The sequence below is a fragment of the Artemia sp. Qi Xiang Cuo genome, chromosome 10 (genome assembly GCF_049724085.1).
Source record: "Artemia sp. Qi Xiang Cuo chromosome 10, ASM4972408v1, whole genome shotgun sequence".
Classification (NCBI taxonomy): domain Eukaryota; kingdom Metazoa; phylum Arthropoda; class Branchiopoda; order Anostraca; family Artemiidae; genus Artemia; species Artemia sp. Qi Xiang Cuo.
Window position 1 is genome coordinate 54,471,832 of NC_142803.1, and position 23,614 is coordinate 54,495,445.

General features: G+C 35.1%; 1 long non-coding RNA gene across 3 annotated transcripts in view; it reads left to right on the top strand.

Moving 5' to 3' along the window:
• LOC148947903 (uncharacterized) overlaps window positions 1-23,614 on the top strand; it is a 56,829-nt gene that overhangs the window by 14,607 nt on the left and 18,608 nt on the right. For 2 of the 3 annotated variants that reach the window (XR_016142312.1, XR_016142311.1), the window contains exon 2: window positions 6,888-7,090. This is a non-coding gene — a long non-coding RNA (uncharacterized LOC148947903). Of the gene's footprint in view, window positions 1-99; window positions 221-6,887; window positions 7,091-23,614 lie in introns of those variants that run through there. The other variant, XR_016142313.1, reaches the window with a different exon arrangement.

A 23,614-nucleotide genomic window follows, 5' to 3' on the forward strand; every position in this document is an offset into this window, starting at 1 on the left:
TTGAAAATCTAGTCCATCGGAATTTAAGTGAACATCACTGACTACGTTGAACTTACGTCGAATTAGCTTTGTCTAAGCTAATTCTTGGTTTATGAACGCCCAACTTTGAACTTCCCAAAACCTGGATACGTTCTTGTCTTCCGTATATTAGGATCATGAACCCTTAGCGATTTCTGAGGTGTTAGCCAGATCTAAATTCTCAAGCTACATTATATGAAGGGTAAGTCCTTAAGCTTCCTTTTTAAGTTAATTTTGTATAAGGTTAATATAAGCCTTCTGAACCTCGAAATCTATAATTATTTCTTAGGCTCATTTTGAATTTGTTGACTTTCTAAGTAATCCTTAAGTTACTTCAAACAGATAAAAATATATTATTACCTCGTTTTCAGAGAACCCACTGAAACTTAAATTAGGACAAGGAAAATAGCTACTTTTGGATATCTTGGAAAAAGGTTAGTTTAGGAAAATGAAACTTTCAGGGATGTGTCTACAGGCTAAAGCATGTCCCAGGAAAATATTTCGAAGTACATACCTCCACTCTTTCTCCCTCTAGAGGGTCCTGAAATTTGCCTACATGACAGGTACCTATTGAAATTTTGAACAAACAAGCAGCCGGGGTAAAATTCTACTTTAGCTACTTTTGGCTCTTGGATCTTGGATAGGGGTTAGGTCAGGAAAATGAAACTTTCAGGGATAGCCCACGGGCTCCAGCTTTTGCACTTCAGACATGCCACCAAAAGTGCCATTTCACACTTCCAGAGGGTGGAATTTATAGGAAGAACGTAGACGTGAGCGATATTTGCTATTAAATATCAGTCTACGATGTTCTGGTTGCCCGACAGCCCCAACCCTTGAGAAACGGCACAAATAGTGTCAATTTTTGTGCTATGTTGCACTTGCAGATAGCGGAATTTATAAAAAGCACTTAGATATGAGGAATGCCTTTAAAAGTAGCCATTAAGTATCTCTCTATTGATGTTCTGGTAACCCACTAGGCCTGGAAAAAAAAGAGAAAAAAACAGGAGACAGATCAGTGCTACCAATGCAAAAAAGTGATTTTCCTTGTTGTTTGGGGGGGGGTCTTTATTTTCCCTTTTCGCGGTTTTTGACTATGCTTATTCCAATGGTACACTTTTCATTTTGATCTGACGCCATTTTCGAGGGGTTTCACGCTTTTTTCGAAATCACTTGGCCCGTTTTTTAGCACTAAGATCTTACATCTTTCTGCAAAGATTATCGTTTTTTAACTCATCTTTCTTCTAAGATCTTACAGCTCACTGATGTTAGCAAAAAGTGTGAAGATCGCCACTGTTTTGCCATATAGAACAATCATGAGAGAACTTTGATGATCTACTCATCATTGTTCTCAGACCGCTGATCAGAGCAGAATGATGAAAGACGTTTGCACAAAAACGACCAAAGATGTAAGATCTTTGTTCAAAGATTTCACTTTCAAGCGTTTTCTGACAAAAGATGTAAGATCTTAGCACATTTATGAGTGAAAAAACAGGCCTACTATAAATTTCTTTTTGCAATAAACTTTTACTTTTAAGACGAACGAAAATAATAGTTACCATTCCTAAATTAGTGTTGGATGGCAATTCGTTTCCACCAGCCAGTTTTTTCCTAAACATGTTTTTTGACTTTTGGTTCTGACCATCTTAAAAGAGTTCATAGTAAATTCTTCCAACGGAATAATTAGACTTACTAAGGGGGCTGGGAGGGGGGTATATGGTGAGGGTCCCTTGTAAATCTCCAGTTAAGGGTTTTGGACCATAATTATTACAATGGTACCGTTTTACACTTTGAAGCTTTTCAACTTAAGGAGTGGCACGATAGGTGTCAGTATTTGGGCTTTTTGGCACACGGATGACAAAACTGATTAAAATCACGTAGATGTGAGCAGTTGATTTCAAATCAACCATTAAACATCTCTAAGAAGTTCTGGCAGCCCATTAGCCTCTAGCTTTTTCACTTAAGACATGGCATCAATAGTGCCATTTGGCAGTTGCAGGTAGTGAAATTCATAAATAAAACGTAGATATGAGAAATAGCTTTAATGTGAGCTATTAAACATCTACGATGTTTTTGTAGCCTGCTAGCGCCACCCCTTGAGAAATGGCACATAATGTGCCATTGTTGTGCCATATGGCACTTGCAGATGGCGGAATTGATAAAAAGCACGTAGATGTGAGAAACAGCTTTCTAATGAGCCATTAAGCATCTCTGATGTTCTGGTAAACCGCTAGCCCTGGAAAAAAAAGGAGAAAAAAAAGGGACACAGATCAGTACTACCCATACAAAAAGTGATTTTTCTTGTTTTTCAACGTTGGGGATTGTAATTTCCCTGAGTAAGATTTTCGACTATGCTGATTCAAATGGTACACTTTTCATTTTGATCTGACACCATTTTCGAGGGTTTCAGGCTTTTTTTCGAAATAACTATAAATTTTTTTCCCAATAAACTTTTATTTTTAATACGAACTGCAATGATAGTTACCATTCCTGAATCAGTGTCAGATGGAAATTATTTTTCACTACGCAGTTTTATTCTAAACGCGTTTTTAACTTTTGGTTACTATGGGCCGTGGTTTGCTCTCTACTAGGTTGCAGCTGCTGTTGCAACCATGATCAGAAATCTTTGGTTTAGATGGACCGAACAAAGGACTGGACATGCTAAAATTTTTAATGACGACTCTAAGGCTGATACTGACTCAGGGTGTGCTTTTACCATACCAAGACTAAATGTTGCTTGTAGTTTTAAAATAAGGGAGAAATTGTAAATTTTTTCAATTGAGTTAGCTGCAATAATGAAGGCCATTGATTATATTAGAAATGCTTTGCCTGTAGGTCCTTATCTAATCTGTTCTGATTCTCTCTCAGTGTTAAATTATTTATGCACTGGTCATTTCCCTACCCGAAAAAGGGCCTTGTACATAGAGACTATTGTGCAGGAGCTGGAGTTGCTAGGTTACAATATTATGATGACTTGGATTCCAGCCCATGTTGGCATACGTGGGAATGAGCAAGCAGATACCTTAGCGAAGTCAGGTGCTGCCTCTGGCTGTAGGACTCGTTGCTGCTATACTGTTGAAGAGTACCTAAATGTTTTTAAAAAGTGCTTAGCTAAAATGGATACTGATAAAATTACCCAGCAGTCCCAAAACCTCATTTTAAATTTATATGATTTCAAACCCCTACCTTTAGATTTGGTTCGCCCAATATGTAGCATAGCTGTTACAATTTTCAGGTTGTAAATAGGTCATGCCTGTTCTAAAAACGTATTATTCAGGTGGGGTTGTGTAAATTCCCCACTTGGTGATGTTTGTGGTGTATATGATGATGTATGCCACATTTTAATGTATTGTAAAAAGTTTGAGAGACAATGTGTATTTATGAAGGATGCTTGCATTAAATATATTAAAGCGTTTTCACTAAGATGTATTTTAGGATCTGCTGATGATCCTTGTTGGGCCAGAAAACAGTATGTGCAAATACTGGGAAATTTTGTAAAGATAACTAATTTGACCCCTTGTTTTTAATAGTTTTGTAATAGATTTTTTTTTTTTTTTTTGTGAATTCAAATTGTAGTTACAATGCTGACTTATTTTCACTTTAACTGCTGATAAGAATGGGACAGTAACAGTCTCTCTTCAAATTCTAAGCCAAGATCCTGCCCTGGTTATCTTCAAAGATTGCCCTCTATTAAGCCAAGGTTCCAATATAGTTGCGAAAGATTAAGTGATTGTGAGTGTTTGAAAGCACTGTTTATATCACGTGTGCAGTGGGCAACAGCCCGGAAGCACTATCAACAACAACAAGGTTATATTTTTGAAAGATGAATTTATAAAGCATTTTGCTAAATTTTGATTTTCTTTTGTTTATTGGTTTAAAGGTTAATATTAAAGTATTTAATCCGTTTTTCCTTCTCTTCTTTTCATCTTATGACTGGTAGTTTGGAAGTTCTTTTTTCTGGTATCTCTGTAGTGCATGAAAAGGCATTGGAAATGCCTGACCCCCCTGATTCACGTGGAATAGTTTCATCTGCTGTTTTTACAGGTGAGGACAATGTCATCAGAGTCTAGTTAACAAAAACTGGGCAGCCTGGTCCCCTCAATTCCCCACTGGGGATAATCATGAAAGCAATCATGCTGTTAAGAATGCAAGTTAAAGACTGCCAAAAGGACTCAATATTGGTAGGGTCAATTAATAGTGCTAACTGTTTTAAGATCAAGGATCAAACAGTGCTGAACAAGGTTCTGGAGATAGGAAAGCTAGATTTGGCTGATGATCTAATGTTAACATTTTCCTGTGAAAAGGGTATCCCTGTTCAAAGTTCACAGGGATTGTAGTCAAACTCTCCCAAGGGCTACATGCCTAATGGGCTTGCTTTCTTTGATAAGGGTATTTTTACAGTAGAGACTTTATTAGAGGAACTGAAGGACCAAGGTATCGCAAGAGTATGCTCCATATTTGGTCAACAGACATCTGAAAAGGTGAATGTTGATGGTTTTATCATTAATCCGATCACTTGATATCCCTGAATTTATTTCTATACTGGGTACTCAAAAAAAGGTCAAGACATATATTCCCCTTGTCATGATCTGCAACCACTATAAAAGGTACACTGCCTAAGTATATTGCAGTAAACCTAGATGTTCAATGTGTGCCAATATCCACCAAACATCATCTTATCCTATTAATAGAGAAACTAATTCACTATTTAAGTGCCCTAATTGTCTTGGTAAAAAGCATGTCCCATAACAAAGAATGTTAAAAAAGTTATTGTTAAGGCAGTAGAAGAAAAAATCACCATTGGTGCTGCAAAAAGTATGCAGATATCCTTAAATCAAGCCACAAGTTTATAGAATTATCCAGTAATTTTATCGCAGATCATTTCTGGTCTTCATTCTCGGTGCAAACGAAAAGCTCCTCCCACTTATTTCTGCATTAGCGGGTTAATCTGTTTCTGTCAATCAATGAGAAATGGTTACAAAGTGCATTATTCGTAATAGCGGGTTTCCACTTGTTTCGCGTCCAAGAGAAATCTGACTTGTCTACCCGTGAAAAGATCTAATGCCGCTTATGTTTATATCTGCAAAAACGTTCTCTGGAGCACTCTCACCTTTGTCCGGGTTTTTATAATGGGTGAGATAGGGAATGATCATACTGCTAATTCTATAAACTGTGAATCAAGCATACAACTGGTAGACTTGGCTCCAGTTTTTTCTAATGAAGAATTCCCTCCCCTTTTAATTCCTGAAAACCCTACTTTAAGCCCAATCATTTCAACTCAACAAAGAGTCTTAGAACCACTAATTAAGAAAATTATTGATGAAATCTTAACAGTTAGAATTCCTGAAATGATCAGTTAATTTCTATCCTCAAAATTTAAACAAATTGAAGATTCAATATCAGATTGTTTGGAAATAATGTTTTAAGGGTATTAGCGCCTCACGTGCATCATCTAATAAAACATTTATAGACCCCTCTCCAAATCATTCTATTTCTGAGGATGACTTAGAATCGATGACTTTTCAAATCTCAAATTCACCTTCAAAATTAATATCAGAAATCACAAAAAAACCTACCTGAACAAAAAATCAATTCCTCAAAAGAAATGCAAGTACACTCTCACCTATTTCAAATTAAAAATCAACTAAAAACAAACAAAAACAACCCTTAGTATCAAAGATAGTAAACAGTTTAGAATGAAAATAGTTCAATTTAACACAACAGGTTTACCCATTGATTTTGTGGTTGATTTGAAAAGGTTTTTGGATGTTGAATCCCCAGAAATTGTTCGGATCCATTGTCAACTAGTTGATAATTTCATATTAAGAATTATACAATACAACATAGAAAAGATAGGGTCTTTAATATCTCTTCTCAAAAAGATGGAGGCCTTTCAACCCTTGTGAGAAATGATTTGATTAGATCTGTGGTTAATATTGATGTCCAGTCATCTATGGAAGTCTTATCCCCATAATACTGAAATATTAAATCCCCAGAAAGTGTTTAAAACCAAGAATCTCATTTGTCTTCTGGTTGAAATTTAATATTAAAAATCATTCAATACATAGAAAAGATAGGGTTCATATCTCTCCTCTCAAAAAGGTGAAGGCCTTTTAACACTTATGAGAAATAATTTGATTAGCGGTTAATGTTGATGTCCAGTCATCTATGGAAGTTTTAGTTACTAAGGTTGAGATGGATAATCAGCCTCCTCTGTCAGTTGTTAATTTATGTATAAATAAACCTTCTTCTTAACTTATTTAGAATCAAGAAAACATGCAAGAACTGTTAGTTTTACTAATGCTAATGAAATAATACAAAATAGGATGAAAATATAATAGTTTCTGAACAAATTTGGGTTATATATTTGCACATAGGGGGGGGGGGGGTAAAATATAGCATATATTAAATACGTAGCCTAACCTAACCTAGGTACCTTTTTTCTGCCCCTTCAACCCCAAAAAACTAAATTTTAAATCTTTGTAATTGAGTGAGCATTACCTCACTATGCAGTGAAAACCTGTTTTTCATTAAGCATCTTTGAGATTTTGATGCAGTCTTTCCCCTGTATTTTCTGGATTCTAAATAAGTACCCCTTCTTTCAATAATCCTGTACAGACTGCCAACATCACCTTTCTTGGCTGCACCCGCCACTTCATTTGTCTTCCTTTCCACAAACAGTTTTTTGTCTCGCTGTATCAGTTTGTTGCAGACAACATATTTAATATGACAACATATACATGGACAACATATACATATTTAATATAAATATATTATTTATAAATAAATAATATATTTATTTATATATTATAAATTTTTTGTATTGTATATTATAAAGGTTTTATATTATAATCTTCCTTTTTGCATATCAGGATTTGGCACCTTGGATTCCATGCATCAACATCATCCTGATTATTGCATTTGTTGTTGCTTTTGCCATGGGTCTGGGTGCAATTTCTTGGGTTTGAGTCAGTGAATTATTCAATCAATCTGCCAGGCCACTCGCGACATCTATTGCAGTTACTGTCAACTGGATGGCGAATTTGTTTGTCAGTATTGGATTTTTGCCACTTAAGTAAGTACAGTTTCTTTAGTTACATAACAAAACATAAGTTAGAATTGTTTATCCATAAAAGAATAAAAGTAACATAGATAAGAATAATCAACAGTATATGGAACTTTCGAGGGTATGAATGAAAAAGGGAGCATTACAAGAGGCATCGCTAGGCAAAATGTTTGGGAACCAGGGTAATGGATTTTACCAACTGACTGGTTGTTTTACCAACTGATGTGATTGATCTGTTGTTAAAGTTGTACAATTCATTTATGTAGGGGTAGGATACCCTACCCCTAAACTTAAATTCAGAAGAATTAATCTTTCATTTTTGAAACAAAGTATTTATGGCTGTTCTAATCAGTACCAATGTGAGGAAAAGCTAAAAAAAAGATTTAAAAAAAAATTCTGTATCCAGAGTACATGGTAACACTTAAAATTAGGGAATACTATCTGAGTGGCTATAACTATTCGATAAACAAAAACAGTTTAAGGTTACTTCATCTTTTAAAAAAATAGCCCACCCAGCAAGTTATTGACAAGAATTTGTCTTGCCAGGACATCAATTTCAAATAATTCTTGTATAGGATTAATTAGAAAAAATAGTTTTACTGATAGGAGTAAAAATTAATGTTAAAATTTGAGTAAACAAATATTATTTGAGCCAACAAAAATATATAAAACTAGTGTAAAAAGACCAACTCATAATACTTCTGTGTGTTTGTGGGATTTATTCAAAATGAGGACAATTCTAAAAATTCAAGTTACACATAAAAAATAATAATGTTTAATTTTTTAAACCCATTGAGACATCTTGAAGCGTCATAAGCTACGAATGTATAAAAAATAATATAGTGCTTTATTTTTTGTCCATTAAAAGTCACTAAATCTTAATTGCAAAAGTTGTTAAGCTGCTTAATGCTAAAGTTATCACTGACAAAATTATGTTTGCCAGTAAATTTAAAAACTTGAGAACACCTCACACCATCCTAAATAAATTTTGGCTTATTACTATATTAAGCCTGCTGTGGACTAGCCAATGGGTCGAAACTTCTTTCACTTACCTTTCAAAATAATATAAGAAAAAATTGATATATTAAATAATATGAACACCAGACCCTCAACTAGAGCTACTGTTTTTTCTCCCCGTACCCGCCTACTGGAGCATGAATATCCCCATTTAAGAACATTTGATTTATACGTCCTTTTTTGGAAATACAGAAATTTCGCAGAACTACACAGAGCTTAAATAGACATCATATGTAATTGTTGTTTGAAGTCTTCATCAAAGAGATTTCCTTATAATCTAAACCATGGATGGGCAACCCGCGGACCGCATATAGCCGGCGAGGCGTCTTGGTGCACTGTGCAAGATCCTTGCCGCAAAGCACCTGACAGACCATATTACACACCATACCAATACACAAAAGAGTGAAAGGGGCCCTATCTAGCATTCTCGGAAAAACCGTTAACACAATCAAGTATAGTTAGTTTGATGTTCAACTACGAGACCAATAGTTTTGGTATGTTACGATTTTTGTTTTTGAGTAAACCCACCTCAAAGTTTGGGAAATATTCCCAAGAAACATTTTGCCGTTAGATTCTTTTTTTTTTTGTTCAGTAAAATTTAGTGCTTGTGGTACAAAACGAAAGCCAAATTATCTGATCATGCTATGTTGCCATCTTTTGGCAAAATATCCAGAAGAAGAAAATAAGGCTTGATTTTGTAGTTTGGTGTCATCTGGTATATAGTGTGACAGGAAAAAATGGTACACACCAGGACATATCAAAGTATGCACCAGATGACACCTGTCTAAAGAATCAAGGGTAATATTTTAATCTTTTAAAGGTAATTTTATCAAAAAGATTGAAGTGTATCCAGGTTCTCAGAGGAGCATAGATACAATGTCTCCGGAACAGAGTGAGGTATTAAATTCCAATTTTCAGAGAAACTAAATGGGTAGTAAAACTAAATCAAAAGGTACAATACATATCCAGATTGTGAAAAAGGTGTACTTGTAATATGCCAGGAAAAAAAAGGGAACGGGTATATTGGAACTTTCAGAGGAAACTATTGGGGTGTTGAACTAAATCAAAAGACAATATGTCCATCCAAGTTTGTCATAAGGGCATATTACAACTTCTTAAGAACAGATAAAGGCATTAAGTTAAAATATCAACTAATAATGTTTCGGCTAATAATAATATTTGTTATGATCATGGGTTGGCAACCTTCTGTTGTAAAAGGGCCAAAATTTTACAAAGGATGTTAAGCAGGCTGCACTTGTATAACTACACTGTAATGTAGTATTGTAGGTATACAGATGCAAATATTTTAGGTTTAAAAATGAAACACTTAATGTGTATTTTACACATTAAGTGTTAAATCTGTGCGTGCGTATGTTACGCGCATGCGTATGTTAACAGGTGCGTAAAAATTTGTTTTTTTACGCACCACTACTCATTGTACACTGCATCACGCATCATAAAGATCACCGTATTGTGCCAAGTTAATTGCCTAATCAATTTCTCTGGCATCGTGTGAAGTTAATATCTTTCTTGACACTACTCCAAAACAGATTGTGCAATGATTTAAGGTGGTTGCTAGGCAGTTTCTGATGATTTCAGACACTCCCCCCCCCTCTTCCTATCTTTTTTGCCCCCCCCCCCTCCTTTTTTTGACTTTAGAAATTTTTCAACTTCTTTTTCATGTCTTAAAATGACATTACATTTACTTAGAACAAAGAGTATTCACTTATGATATTTTTGAATTTAGAATTGAAAATGGTGGGCTATTCTTATGCTACTCGGGTTTTTTCTTATAGAAAAACAATATTTCTAGTGATACTTTTTTTTACTTTTTGTTGGAACTTAGAAATTTTTTCAAGTCTTTAAATGACATTGCACATACTTATAACGAGAAATTCGGTTGATATTTTTTGTAATATGAAATGATAGTAAAAATCATGTCTAGTATTATCAAAATCTTATCGAGTATTTCAAGAGCACACTGATCCTCAGGAGTGTCTTACGAAATTACCGGATAGTGAAATCACCTTCGCAATACATATTATACGCATTTGACGGCTATTATTGTATAATCTTTGGTGAACCTGTTTTTTTATGCGGCTGCCCCCGTGGTTCTCTGTGGTTTGTCATCGACAGTAGTTAGTTTATTGTATGTTTTCGATCATTATTAATTGTGCACTGGAGGGATAAACACATTCATATTGTTTTAAAAAGGTCGAGATGAAATATTTCAAGAAAGTGTGTGTACATGATAGAGCTATCATAGCATTGAATGCTGACAAAAGCAAATGTTTGAACTACAAAACCAGTATTAACGGGAACATCATTGGAAATGTATGCGAGCGTTATCATGACAGTGAGAGGACTACCGAAAAAATCAACAGTACTAATGGTGGATATGCAAGAGTGAAATCTCCAGGGATGATAGTGATTAACGATGATGCAAGCCTAAAAGTAATAGTTGACGACGAGGGGCAGATTTTGTGCTTGCGGTAACACGTTCGTTACCTGTTGATAAAACTTATCGCCATCTTTCGAGTACTAGCACTCAACAGACCGTAAAAAGAAGATAGGCGTACTCTTCTACTAATATCACGAACCCAAATGAAATATGGAGATTCATCAGGGAAAAAAGTCAAAAGGTGATGCTTCATAGCTTCCAAGGGAGAGTTACTGGATCAGCTATTACACCGTCAAATTTTCTCCATCTAATCCAGTGTTGAATCACTACTTGTGGATATTCTATTTCATACTAAATCAGATATTGGTTTCGTAGTTATGGCCTCTGATATTTACAGTGCTATCATTCACATTCGAAAAAAGTTTTCAAGTGTTTATGATCAATTATGTGGTTTTCATTTATTACATGCAAGCTGCTGCAGTATCTACATTTGTTCTACCAAATCATTTTTAACTCTAAACTTATTCCCAATTCTTTTTGTGTTGGTACGTTGACTTTTGTTCTGAAAATAGATAAAGATAGCCGGTAATGTTGTTTCTATAGGCCTATAACAGTTTCTTCTGTTCTATGTAAATTGCTGGAGTTACTAGTGTTTAAGGACGTAAATAAGGCGTGTTCAAATCCGGGCAACTAGTTTGGATTTAAGGAAGGTTATAGTCGGGAACACGTGCATTATATTTTTGCCAATGTCCTGATGGATACAGAGAATAGTGGCGAGTTTCTCGTCTTTATGATTCACGATGTCTCTCGTGCTTTCGAGAGAGAGAGGGGGGGGCTGGTAAAATATGAATCATTTTATTTCTGAAAGCTACGGTTTTATCTTAAATATATCCTTTCAGCCCCTGTCCTTAATGCTTGGATATCATTACTGCTTTACTGAAAACGCTAAAAAAACGCTCTCTCTTCTTATTTAATGCTTCTTTTCATCATAATAGTTGCTATCCTGACAGTAAAAAATTGTGAGGATGAGCATAATCAAAGGTGATAAAGAAATTAATAACAATGTTAGGTTAGAGATTGAGTTATTTTTAATCCTTCTTTTTTTCGTACCAGTTGCGATGTTGATATCAATGAAGCTCGGAAAAACTTAAGAAAATGTATTGCTATTCTTTTCTTCTGATGGTGAGGGTCATAACTCTGCTCTTTTATGGTACTTTTTTCTTTTGATTTTTAGCCTATCCAATACAATTTGTTTTTTGATTTTCAACGTATGCTACGGACCAATTCTGGTGTGCATTCCCATTTGTTGTTTAGTGCGCAGCAGCGAAGTCTCAATCGTTCAGTTGTGTCGGTATTTAAAAATCTGTATACGATAGTATGTGCTTTCGTGAAAGTACCTACTCGTCATGGTTATGTAATGTGTAAAGTCGTAATTCCAGTTTGGAAAGGAATCTTTCAGAATGGAGTAACCTCACTACCTTTGCATAATAATAGTGTGGCTACACCCCAAAAAAGGTTATGATTAATTTTTTCAAGGTTTGGACCTTTCCATGCTCAATTACGCTGACCACATTGTGAATTTAAGCAGAACCGTATCGTCTGTTTAGGAGAACTTTTCAGTGCTTAGTAGGGAATATGCCAAAATTAGTCTCAAATTTAATGCTTCGAAGAGCGAGGTCCTTGCTTTCAGCAAATCTGTCGGTGATGTTGGATGCGTGCAGTTAGGAAATCAGAGTGCTCAGTTATCTACTTATATTATTTATCTCGGTCTTCCGATAGGGGATAGTGTAAAAACTACAAGGGCTCTCCTTATCTCTTATCTAAGTGAGAAACTTAGAAAAGGGTTTCGTATGCTAGTTCACTTTAAAGCTTTCTATAGCAGGCGTATTCTCGCCCGTGTCTACAACGGTTTTGTGATTCCTCATGACCTCGCATTGACTCCATTTTGGAATATGTTTACGGCTACAGATAAGAAGACTATTAGATCCTTATATATTTTCGTGTTGCAAAATTTCTCTTGTGTATACCCCTATGGGGTAGAATCAAAAGACTTGTCGGCTTATGGTTTAACTGAGCCACTAACAGTGTCTGAGCAGCGTCGCGGTCGCTATTTGTCTAGGCTTGATAGGACAAACAACCTTCATCCTGTTATGTGGTAGTATAAATAATTGAATCTATTCTTGGTAGTATAGTCTTCTTTGTGAGTGTGTTCTTTTTTCTTTTGTTTTTATTGGATTTTTCTCTTTCTTTTGTTTTTTCGTCTACTCCATATTGAACCCTTGTGTGTTTTGGGCCATAAAGACATCGATTTATTAATTGATATCCAGTCTCTGTGCCGAAATTTTTACCTGTGTAAAAATAATGTTGTAATAGATAGTGAAGTTGTAGGCAAAATAAAAAAGGGCATTGGCAGATAATGTCACCAAGGAAATTCAAGACAATTCAATGATAAGCAAAGCATCGGGGAACATTCAGTGTCATTTGTAGTTTATCCAATGGTAGTTTTCATTGAGCTGAACAAAAGGAACGATGAAATGTGTGACGAGCTTGTAGTAAAACCATGTTAAACGTTGACCCCAAAATAAAATAATTGCCATGTCAAGATAAAACTTGATGAATTATTTTTGGAATGGATTCGAAACATTCATTTTTTTATGATGGTATTAATAATATGTAATACTGTACGTGCCATCATTTCAAGAAATATATTTATTGCATTACTTTGATGTGTTTCCGTTGTTTTTTGGGTGCGCTACCAACTCTATCGTTTAAAATATTTATCCAAAAGTCAGATATGCAAGAACAGGAATTTTCAGACACAGGCACTGCTACCAGGCATACGGGGTTTTACTAGAATCCAAAATAGATGGATAAGGTTGTTACCAAAGCCTGAGAGATATAAACCGGATTTTATTCCGAAAGCACACACGTATAACATATTTTTTAAAGTCAGAAACATCAATTATAATTTTCAGGGGGTTTACTAAAGTCTGAGACAGATGAACAGGATTTTTCCGAGGTAAAAAATGAGTGAACTGAACTTAATTTTCAGTCAGAGACGAATGAACAGGATTTTTTCAAAGTCATAAACGAGTAAACTGAACACATAGACATACAGATAAAAAGACACCAATAGACAGACAAAAAGATACACAGGGAGACATAAAAGCACTTTTAAGTACAATAAACTCAGTTAGTTGTTAAATTTTGAGTGTTTTAGTTGGTGACTGAGTATAAAGAATTTAATAAAAATAACTCTTGGGGTACAACAAACTCAACTACTGGGTAACTTTTTAGCTACCGGCCTCGTATAAAAAAAAATAAAAAAAGAAATTCACTTATGATATTTTTCAAAAACGAAATAAAAATGGTATACTTGTGCTACCCGTGATTTTTATTTACGAAAAACAATATTTGCAGTGACATTTTTTTAGGGAACGGATATTTCCAACTTTTTTCTAACATGGGAATTTTTACAACTTTTTTTTATCAGGTATTTAAATGACATTGCATACACTTGTAACAAAAAAATCGGTTAATATTTTTTGGAATATGAAGTGATAGTAAAATCACGCCTGGTATTATCAAAATCTTATCAGGTATTTCAAGAAAAAATTGATACTCGAGAGTGTCCTACGAAATTACCGGGTAGTGAAATCGTCTGCGCATGCGCATTTGACGGGTATTATTACAGAATCTTTGTTTAACATAGTTTTTGGAATTTTTTTATGCCGCTTGAAAAAAAGATTAAAAAATTTCCATGTACAAAAAAAGTTGAAGAGATTTATGTTTAAAAAAAAGTAAAAAAAAGGTCACTACAAATTTTGTTGTTCTAAAAAAATCACGAGTATTGTATTTGTACCGTATTCATTTCGTCTTTCAGTAATATCATAAGTGAATTTCTTTTTTCATTAGTTTTTTTATACGCAGTCGGTAACTAAAACACTCGGAATTTGCCCTCTAGCTGAGTTTGTTGTACTTAGAAAGTGCTTTCATTAATTTTTTATACTCAGTAACCAACTAAAACACTCAGAATTCACCAACTAAAGGTTTGTTTTACTTAAAAGTGCTTTTATGTCTGTCTGTCTTTGTGTCGTTTTCTCTGTCTGTCTGTTTCAGTTCACTTTTATCTGACTTTGGAAATAGTCCTGTTTCTACGTCTCAGACTTCAGTAACAATGTCTGAAAATTCCAATTGACATGTCTGACTTGTGACAAAGAAAAATCAGTGCTTTTTTCTAGTTTCGGAAAAAATCCTGTTCATACGTCTTAGACTTTAGTAAAAGACCTCTAAAATTCCAATTGACGCGAGAAGTATAAGGGATTGGAAAATACGTGCTGCTATACACGTCTGCTAGGGAGTCTGAAGTCCCTGAGCCCTGAGTTCAAGGTCACTGGAGAAAACCCAAAAATGTTTTTGTCAACAAAGACCTTGGAAAAACCCTAGTTACACAACATGTTTTTGTGAACAATATTGGGAAAACCTAATTTGTTTCTCAACAGGGAAAGACCTTGGGGAAAAATATACCTTCAATATGAGTCACCACTGAAGTACTATGTAACATGGGGAAAACCCAATTACTTAAATTGTTTGCTGGTTTTGGGAAAATCCAATTCACTTGGGCAATAGGTATTGTGATTGGATGAAATCGGGACTTTGGGGGGAAACCCATGACCTTCTGAAACGTACATATAAGGTGAGAAATCAATGATAATATTATCATTAGTTTAACAATACTCGACTGGTGGAGAATATTTAAGTGAATAAATTATGTCTGAGAAAAGAAATTTGGATTATAGTGATTCTATGGAGAGAGTAAATTTTTCTTTATTTTTAGTATGCTTAGTGAATATAAGTGGAAGAGAGACAGTCATATTAAAATATATATTTATAAATTTCATAGCTATTGAGTTATCAAGTAAATATCTAGTGGGGCTATATAATTTATAAACAAATTTCGTAATAAATTGTTCCAAGTATATATTAAAATGAACATCAAATCCCATTTCATGTCACACTTTTAAGCAACATTTCTTCGATAAAATTCCATTTTAACATGCTAACACTTTAACAAACTAAACGCTTGATCCCGTGGAATGTTAGCGACTTGCAGCATCAAGACGAATGTAATACGTTTTGAAGACTATGGGCGTTCAAAGACTTACTTTCACTTGAGATACCAATATAAGATGGCGTATTTAACACTATTGAAAAGAAATGATATTTTTTTTTAGGACGAGGGGAGGGAAGGATTGAAAAGAAATGATCAAGTATTTTTTTAAGAAAAGAAGTTATTCAATTTCATTGAGTTTAATATTAGAAATAGAATTATAGTCATGTGAGCTAAAACTTGAAACATATCAATGAGCTTTTTTGAAGTAGTAAGAAAATACTAGTTCTCTTTATTTGAGATCAAATATATACCACGTCAATGTTTTTCTTTCAGAAGAGTCCTGTTCATTTTGTTTGAGGACTTTTTTTTTATAGACCAATGTAAATTCATTAAGAACTACCAAGGTCACTAAAACATAGAAAATTAATCGTAGATTGTTAACAAACAAGAAAAAGAGACCTAATTTCCCACTAGGGGAGGGAAGATTCTCCGGTCTAAAAAACCTTCAAGGTTTCTTTTTTTATAATTTCCTTAAATAACATGGAACCGAACTCTAAATTAGAACCAGGTACCCCCAAAAATGTAAAATAAATGAGGGAAAGTAGTTGAGACACACTAGATTCCACAAGACCCATAGGGGGGGGGGCAAACTATTGGAACTACTAGTCCCTAAAGACTATTACACGTACCTGAGTCTTGTGCAACACTATAGTAGGGGGAGGGGGGGGTCTTTTTTTAACTTCATTTAAATAACATGGAGCAAAACTCTAAATTATAACCATGTAGATTTAAAATGTACTTCTTTATTTCGAAGAGACAAGAAAAACATTTTTTTAGCTTTGTATCCTACTCTGCTATAATAACTCAGCCTCAGGCCCACAAAAATGTAAAAAAAAATAAGGAAAAGGAGGGTCCACGAGACTCATAGGGGGCTGTTTCTTTACTTATGCAAATATTTTCTTCGAGATATCTTTATCTTCTCTCTCTCTCTTTTTTCTGTAAGCCTCTAGAAATTAAAACTGAGACTGTTTTTTTTCAGGATTGAAAAGACTATATATATATATATATATATATATATATATATATATATATATATATATATATATATATATATATATATATATTATGTGAAAGGCTATATATATATTTGAAAAGGCTATATATATATTTGTAGCAAATATTTTGATTTTGCTATTTTTTTTTCTAGACCGATGCCAAAGAGAGACCATCAAAAAGACCAAAAAAGATAAGAATTATTGAATTGAAAGAGGTTCCACGAGCAGTCAATCGGAGGGAAAATGAAGAAGAGAATCAGTCGCCAGGACAAGTCAATCCTTCTGTTATGGATAGTTTTTCGAGACTTATGGACTCTATTCCTATTCCTTGGCTGACAGAATAACTCGTGATTACAAACGTGGACTCTTCACAAGCTACGACCAGCTCTTCTATCAAAAATGTAAGAGAATTTAATTTATCCTCTCTCTCTCTCTTTCATGTGCGTGTTTGTACACAAGCCTCTTATTATACATTTGTTTTTTAAATAGGATTAGTAAAAGATATAATAATAATAATAATAGGGGAATTTAATAAATATATGTTTGTGTATGATAAGACCTCCCTCCATTCTTGTACAAAAAAACTAAAACTACAAGAAACAATTGTTTGTTAGCATTCCATGACATAAGAAATTTTTTCTCAGGATTAAAAGGACATTACACATTTGTGTCAAATAATTTGATTTTACTATTATTTTCTAGACCGATGCTAAGAAGAGGCGATCAAATAGACCAACAAATATAAGTATTGTTGAACTGAAAGAGATTCAATGTACAGTCAATCGGAAAGAAAATGAAGAAGAAAATCAGTCACCAGGAAGTGTTGATCCTTCTGTTATGGACAGTTTATTGACTCTGATTGACTCTATCCCTAGTCTTAAGAAACCCATGTCACACGAAATACATTCAGTGGAAGACAAAGATGAAAGCCAGTCTCCCGGTCATGTTGATTGTACAGTTATGGACACACTTTTGAATATAGTGGAAACCATCCCTAGTCCTCAGATGACACAAGATCTCCCGACAACAAACATGGACTCTCCACAAGCTATGATCAGCTCTTCTAACGAAAACGTAAGAAAATTAAATTAATCCTCTCTCTCTCTCTCTCTTTCATGTGTACGTTTGAACATAAGCCTCTTATTATACTTTTGTTGCTTAAATAGAATTAGTACAAATTGTATTTAAAAAAGGGGGAGGGGGGAATGTGCGTGTGTGTATGTGTATGATAAGCCCAACCCCCAACCCCCTCCCCCCGCCCCCCAAAAAAAATCAATTCAGAGAAAGAATTAATTTAACCTCTCTCTCTCAATTACAATTGTATAGTGTGTGTAAGTGTGTATTTGAAGAGATATCCAGTCAAAGGGAAAAACTAAATTAATTTCTTTTAGTTTCCGGGGAATGTGAAAAAATGAACTACCTTCAATGGTTCAGAATTAGAAAGAACCCAAGAAAATATCCCATTTGACAGGACCAAATGTCAGAAGAGGATATTAGTGAAGGTATGTCGCTAAATATTCCCCCTGATTTTCAGTTTACTATGGAAGAGCTTAATAAGCTTGTGGAAATCGTTGATAGTGATGTTTCTGGGGACAATGTTAATGCTGTTAGTGATACGATCCCTGTGCAAAATGGTGCAGGGTTTGAAAACACTTTCACGTCCCCAGAACGTGTATTACGTGAATTTAGTCCGTTAGAATCTGCTCTAAGTCATATTGAAACACACAGGGTAGTTTTCAATCCCCCCCGAGGAGAGTTTAACTGACAGAGGTATTATTTTAATCGACCCTGTTGAAACTCTATACATACATCGACAAAATTCGAGCACTTATTGAGACTCAGATGCAGAACTGGGGCGGAAGAGATGGTATTAAAGCTTCAATTAGTCAAAAGGTATATTTACACAAGGTACAGTCAGCTAATATTATTCATTTTTATTCTTGAACTGGGGATCATAAATTTTACCCTGGTTTAAATAATTTTGAAGATAATTTATTCAGTTGGGTGAATAAATCAATAACAACATTTGATATATTTAATCAGAGTGGTAGCGGGTCCACGATTTTATTTATAGAGCATCTGGGTCTGAAACTCTGTAAATTAAAAAAAACAATTTACTTTAAGAGGGGCGGATGGACACCGACGAATAAAATGTCATCCAGATTTGTCGGCTACAAGGGGAGTTCAGGGTTTAAGATTTGATGCAGGTTTGAAATGTTTTAAATATGCATTTTTAGCTGCTGCACATAAACCTCTTGCAGCGGAAGCTACCATGAAAAAACTGGACGAATTTGCGCAAAAGGGTGGAGAAAATTTCCCAAAAGTAAATTTTGATTGTTTGGAGGGCAAGTATCCGGTGTCCTTAAAAGAAATAACTATATTTGAAAAAGAAAATGAAAATATTGGGTTGGGGGTAGTGATTCTTCAATATGAAACAGAATTTCTGGATGGGGGGAAGAAACCAAATAAAAAAGGAGTTTTGTATTCAGTTAGGACACCGGCAGTAGATACTATAAAAAATTTGGTTTGGATCATATATGAGCCTGCCAAAGATATAAATTCATATGGTCATTTTTTCCCCATTACTGTAGTTAGTAGATTGTTATCTCAGGGTGTTCACAAAGGGGAACGACATTACTGTCCCATGTGTCTTTCCCCATTTCAAACTGAGAAAACATTCAATGATCATATGAAATATTGTAAAATTCATGACAATCAAAGAGTAGAAATGTCGGCAGGAGACAAAGCAATTTCACAATATAAAAACTTTCGAAATTCCCTATTAAAGAGTTATAAGGTGGCTTTAGATTGTGAAGCAAGATAGCTGGATGTATCTGACTTATCAAAGTCAAGTATAGTCAAAGAACATACACTTGTAGCCGTGTCATATGCACATGCTCAGCGAGACCCCAACAACAACAAAATGAAACTGGTAGTTTTTTGAGACTATGGGAGAGGAGGGTAACATGGAAAAAACACTTGTAGCATTAATCAAAACAGCGAATAAGTCTGTATCAAGATTGCGTCATACCAACTATCCCATGTCACTAACAGATGAGGAAGAATGTGCCTTAGAAATAGGATCGATTTGTTGGGTTTGTAGGGGTGCTCTTGCCGAGAATGATAAAGTACGAGATCACAATCATCCTATTGATGCTAATTCCACAGGGAGAAGTAACTTTCGGGGGTGGGCTCATAATAATTGTAATTTAAAAATTAAACAACAACTTTCTTCCGGTTTTTATACACAATTCCAACTATGATCTGAAGTTTGTGCTACCAGCAATGGCACAACTTCAAAGAAATGGAGTTATAGATGATGCATGGGTGGAAGACAGCTTTTCCTACAAAATCATACCTAAGTCATCGGAAAAATTGCTTGTTTTGGAATTTATGTGGAAATATGTTGAAGACGGCGTTGAGTAAACGAATAAAATTCGCTTTTTAGATTCCTTCAGCTTTTTCCCAAAACCTTTGAGTGAATTGATTCAAGTACAGAAAAACGATGATGGCTGCAACGCTTTCCCCCTTCTCAAACAAAAATTTCCAAATGCCTCCCATGATTTGTTAACGGTCAAGGGAGTTTACGCCTAGACTGATTTGAAGTCCATGTCAAGATTTGCCGAGGAGAAAATTCCCTTAATTAAATGGTTTTACGACAGTCTGCACGATCGCAAGTGCACCCCTGATGAACACAACTTTGCCAAAAAGGTGTGGGCAGAAGGAGGGTGCAAAAATGGATTTGACTACTGCAAATTGTATTTGTCAAGTGAGGTGCTAACTCTGTTGGATATTGTCTGTAAAAATACGGACCAAATTTATAAGGAATTTAATCTTGATCTAGGGTATTATTTTTCCAGTCCACGTATGGTAATGGACCTCTTCCTTAAAATTAGTCGGGAAAAATTGGACTCATCACCGACATTAATCAACACTTGTTTATTGAGAGATCAATGAGAGGTGGCTACGTTTTCCATGGGAATCGTATCTTGGAAACTGATGGAGAGAAGACAGGAGAAAAGTCAGATGCAGTTTTCCTTGATATGAATTCCCTACACCCCTCGGCTATATCTCATTATGCTCTACCTTGCGGTAACTATAAGTGGCTCAATGATCCTTTTACCTCCAATTTCCCCAACAGTGCCAGTGTTGAGGAGAATGGGCCGGTGGGATGGTTTTTTGAAATTGATGGGGAGATACCAGTGGAGCTTCATGATACGGTAAAAGATTTTGTTTTTCAATGCATTAATAGATCTGTGTCTAGGGACTCTTTGAGTCCTCGCAACAGATCTTTGGTGGAGGAGGAGAGAATGCATTGGTCACCTTCAAAACAAAAACTTTTTGCCGATCTCCTGCCGAATAAAAATATTGTAGTACACCACCTAGCATTGAAATGGATGTGTAACAATGGTTTCAAAGTCACAAAGATCCATAGAGCCCTCCAATTCAGTCAAAAATCTTATTTGAAAACGTTTTTTGACACTTTTGTCAAGAAACGTTCTGAAGCAAAAACAAAGGTCGAAAAAGAAATCTATAAACTCATTTTAAATTCGGCCTTTGGTAAAATGTGTGAAAGTATTTGCAATAGGGCTCGTTGTGACATTGTAACCGATCCCGACCAATGTGTTCGAATAATTACCAATCCAAAATAAACTCCTTTACAATCGTTACTTCAGACTCGGTACTACTGAATAGAAAAAAAAAGAAAAAAAGTATTGAAAAAAAATGCTGCTGCAAGCAGTGCCATATTAGAAAATTCAAAAAAACTCATGTTAGAATTCTACTACAATGTAGCTAGAGTATAATGGCCGAGGAAGGAACAAGTACAGGTCTGGTACGGGGATACAGATTCTCTATTGTTAAGTCAAAACAGAAAACCTACTTGACGATTTGGCTAACGGCGAAATCATCAGTTCTCGGATGGACTATACAAACTGGAATGGGGAAGTCTATCCGGAACTAGTCAGACGTCAAACTCTAAACCAACTTTTATTTTTAAAGTCGAAAACCGAAAGTAACTTGATTTCTCGGGGTTTGTTTGTAAGTCCGAACGTTTATTTTATGCAAAGACACACCGAGGAAATAAGAAAATATTGCAAGGGAGTTCCCACGCACTATGTGGAAAAGAATTTTGACATGGACGTCTATAGGAATTGTATTGTTGAAAATTCAATTCCACGAGCAAAACTGTTGGCGATTCGCTCGTTAAAATATAAAAATGTTACTGTAAACGTTGAAAAGATTGCCATGAGTACCATTTCTGACAAGGTTTATGTTTGTAGAGATGGTGTAAGTACCCTTCCCCTTGGACACTACTTAACATCCGACCGAGACGAGTGTGTTTATCATAGGGAAAGTCTCGGTGTGAGTAAACTTATTTAAAAATTCCTAAAACCTTGGGGGGCCTCGCGGCCCACGTCTGGGGGGGGGGGCCTTCGGCCGCCCGGCCAGTCACCAGTGGGAGGGGGGCCTTCGGCCGGGGGGGGCGCTATCGGTAGCATCTTTTAATGATTTAGAGCAGATTTATTTTTTCCCAGTGTTGTATTATTAAAAGTTTTTATTTCTTTTTATACATGTACACAAATTTACTAGTTTTCATTGTACAATGTAAAAAAAAAATTTTTGAATTTCTAATGTTTTTTTGTATCAACTGTTTAATATAGTAAACACTTTGATTTTACTTCAGTTCTTGTTGTTCATTTAATAGAGTTAGATACAAGTAGCAGATAAACATAGATTATATATCAGTTGATAACCCCTTTCAGAGATTTTCTCTGTGGGCGATCAATAAGTGGGAAAACAAAACTTTTGATGAAAATAATTCAGAATCGCGGTAAAATGTTGGCAGATGGAGATCATCAAACTATCATAAAAAAATATATACTATTGCTATAGTGTTTGGCAACAATCATATGATAGAATAAGGACTATTGAACCTCAAATAAAATTTACCGAGGGATCGGATGTTGTGTTCAATTCAATTGAACCAAATTCTTCGCTTATTATTGACGATTTAGCCGAATCAATAGAGCAATGGTCTGAGGAAATGATCCAATTGTTTACAGTACGTTCTCATCATGAAATAATTTCCGTCACCATAGTTCTACACAATTTTTTTCATCAGAGTAAATGTATGCAAACTCTTGCATTGAACTGTACTCATTACATTGTGTACAAAGTTGTTCGTGACTCAAGTTTCCTCATAGCTTTAAACAAACAAATTTATCTGGGTCAACCTAAAGTCATGCTTTCAGCTTACAATTAGGGTAAAAGTAAACCTTAGGGATACATTGTAATTGACCTTAATCAAAACACACCTGAAGAACTATGTGTTATTAGTAATATATTTGATCGTGAGATAACAGTATATCTGCCGGTGAGTGATAGGAAAAGATATTAGTTGAAATTATGACGTTGAAGAAGCTACATCACAATAAACACTTGTTCTCTGTTTTGACTAGTTCAAAACCACGGCTTAGGAAAGTCATATTGTACAATGTAGATCGAGAGTTTATTAAACTCATTTCCGAGCTGTGTTTATATTTAATTGTAGGCAATGTTCAACTACCAGATGCTATTAAGAAACAGACTAGAAAACATCAACCCATTTTTCGTGCACGGTCCAAGAGAAAGACCAGTCAAGAATAGAAAAGAAAACATTTAGTTAAGGCAGGGGAAGGTTTTTTCACAGTTTTATTGCCAATTATTGCCGGTCTTGTTAGCAATCTTCTTCTTTCTCCGTCTCAATCGTAACTCTATTGCAAAAAAAAAAATATGACGAAACCCTATAAATTGACTGCAATTGATGAAGCTCTATCTCCACTGCAAACTTTTGCGGGTAATCTCACAGATTTCCTTAATGCTAATAGCATACCTGACGATCAGAAACTTAATTTTTCAAACGGCACTTCGTCGTGTTGACAAGCAGAAACCATATCAAATTAAAC